Source organism: Opisthorchis viverrini (genome assembly GCF_000715545.1).
Source record: "Opisthorchis viverrini unplaced genomic scaffold opera_v5_230, whole genome shotgun sequence".
Lineage (NCBI taxonomy): Eukaryota > Metazoa > Platyhelminthes > Trematoda > Opisthorchiida > Opisthorchiidae > Opisthorchis > Opisthorchis viverrini.
In genome coordinates, this window is record NW_008751885.1 from 857431 (window position 1) to 860266 (window position 2836).

Below are 2836 nucleotides of genomic sequence, written 5' to 3' on the forward strand. Positions count from 1 at the left end.
CGCTCAATGAGGGTGACGTCTTTCGTGCGTCCACAGTAGACAAGTTGGTTGCCGTATTCTAGGGGCGGCCTGACGTAGGCCTCATAGAGTATTTGGAGGTCCAGACGAATGATACGGGAGAAGGTGCGTCGGATCATCTGTAAAATGGCGAATGCCTTTTGCGTCGATTTCTCATGGTGCAGTAAGAAGGACAAATTTTAGCAGACCCAGATATCCTAATCTTTTTTGGCGTCTAACCTCATGATGTTTTCTGGTGCTTTCTGACCATGAATAACAAAGACTTTCGCTAAGTCTCCCCCAAACAAGTATGGACGCACTTTTTGTCATTCAGAGGAAGGTGCTAGTCCAACGACAACTGCTTGACAGCGTCTACATCCATTTGGAGGGCACTGGCATTGAAATTCCATTATTTCAAGTCGTCCGCAAAAAGTAGACACGGACTTCAGAGGACATCTAGAAGTTCGTTTGTGTATATCAGAAGCAGCAGAAGTCCCAAACGGAGCTTTGAGGAACACCAATGTAGATCGGCGCTGGAGAAGAGTAGGTAGCACCTACCCTCACTCGGAATGATCAGCCTGGTTGGAACGCCTTATCCAGTGTAGTATTCTCCCTTGAAGCAGATATGACCATAGTTTGTGGAACAGTATATTCCACGAATAAAACCGCCAATTTGAAGTTCCCATTGATTAGGCGAAATTAATTTCGGTTTACTTTTAATGAGCAGCAAATCAACACTGAAAGATTCGGAATCCGTCCTGACGAGACTTTTGTAAACAGAATTCAACGGATACATTGCAGCCATCGATCCTAAGACGCACACTCCAAATTTGTCTTCAAACATTTTGTGAACGAGGTAAACTTCAACATGAAGTTGCGGCATATGACATCATTTAATAAAACCTCCAAAATCTCATGCGGTGGAATTTTTCTTTGAAAGCAGCCAATCCATACTCACGGTTCTCAATGAAAGCATGGTTCGTAACGGCTTCCAGCGCTATAGCATGCGACATTGATGAAAATAATGGAGCATTTTGCAGAAAAGTTTGGTTTGCGTGTGTTTTTTCCTATTTTATTTTGAAATGACCTGATGAGCATGTGAAAAAAATCGCGCCCTCTTTGTCCGCTCAAAATCAAGATGTAGCAGCCTTTTGCAACCTGTACAGCAAAACATTTTCTATCGTTGCAGAAGGCGTCTAGCCAAGGAATCCATCACAGCCGGTAAGTTATTTATCATAATCAGTAATTGTCGGGTGCGGTGCAGGTTGGGGTTTTATCTTAAACGTATGCTGACTCCTCGATAGTTTCATAATAAGAACTAGTAGACCAGTAAACAGAAGCAGCATACAGCACAATAAGTTGGTAGTATTCTAACGGATTGCGACGGTCTTAAGTGACGCGCACCATCGGAAAAAAGTAGGGATATGACGCACTATTGACAAACCGTAAGGCCGGGTATGGAAGTCGCGGTGCCCTCAACGCAACGCTAAAATTGAATCTAGCCCTCTTACACCGTCTGCTGCATAAGAACGCCTTTATAGCAGAGGTTGGCCAAGTATAAACTCAAAACCTCGCTACCGACTTCGTAACTCCGTCCCACAGCTCGAACAAACCCATGCCACTGTTTCTTCCTAGATTATTACGCTCGCATCTGGAACATCCTTTCTGGGCAACTGCAAAGCAAAACGCATCATCACACGTTTTTTCAGTCCGTGGACAAATTCCTTACCTGTGAAACTGCTGATGCCTTACCTAATACTCGACTACCCTCTGACCTCTACGAATCGGGCGCAGTGCGCATGAGTTTAGCGAAGTTACAGTTAGTGGACAATTAAAGGATTCAGTTATCATTCTTTCCTATCCTCTTGACCCGTTTTGAGCTAATAAAGGACTTAAAAGCCAACTTGTTCCAAATATGCAGCGTTACTAGCCTGGTTTTTTTCCTTTTTTCCGTACCAACTTACACCTCGTACTAGTCTAGTTCCTATACCTGACTACTCTATAAACTATGTCTAACGTCTATTATTCTCGTTCAAACTCTACTGACAAAAACGAAACCAAAATTAGCTATTTCCTCCCCAAATCACTGCATGACTTGATCACCTACTAATTACAATTATGATGTGTTACTAGCCTGGTTGTTTTCTCCTTCCCCAGTCAACTTATACCTCGTCCTAGTCGAGACCCTACCCCGGATTACTCTATCAGCTCTGTCTAGCAAATGGTGATTTCAGTCTGCATCTAACAGATAAAATCCAAACCAAAGTCGATTTTTTCTTCATTTCATTACCAGAGCGCATTCTGCGCTTATATTTATGTATCCATTTGATGATTTGTTCCAATAAGCACTCCCACACACAAAAAAGCGGAACGCTTCTGCTCGACGTGGCAGCCCACACCAACGCTCCGACGCCGTTAAGCCATGGTGAAATCGCCGTGAGTATCAGTATTCCAGTCCCACCGTCTCACTGACAACTGTCATTCCATTTTCTCCTCAGCGACTTGCCCCTACCAGCGACTGTATGCTGTCTCCTTGTTCGCATTGACTGAGCTGTCTTTACTGGCCTGGCTTTCCCCCGACCAGAGATGGCTGCTGGAGTATTTATTAATGCACAAACCGCACTTATGACTGCTTGGACGGTTTTCCACCTTGCAGATCCGGTAGCACGCACGAGGGATGAAAACCTCGTGTGGTGGACGGGTACGCCCCACAGGGATGGTCGCCCTGTTACGTTGCACCATGGCGCGTTCGTATACCCACCACCCCTCCAGTAGCACGGGTGCATCGCCCATTGCCGGTGGTTCTGAGTCTGGCCTTTAAATTCAGGAAATCAAAGAA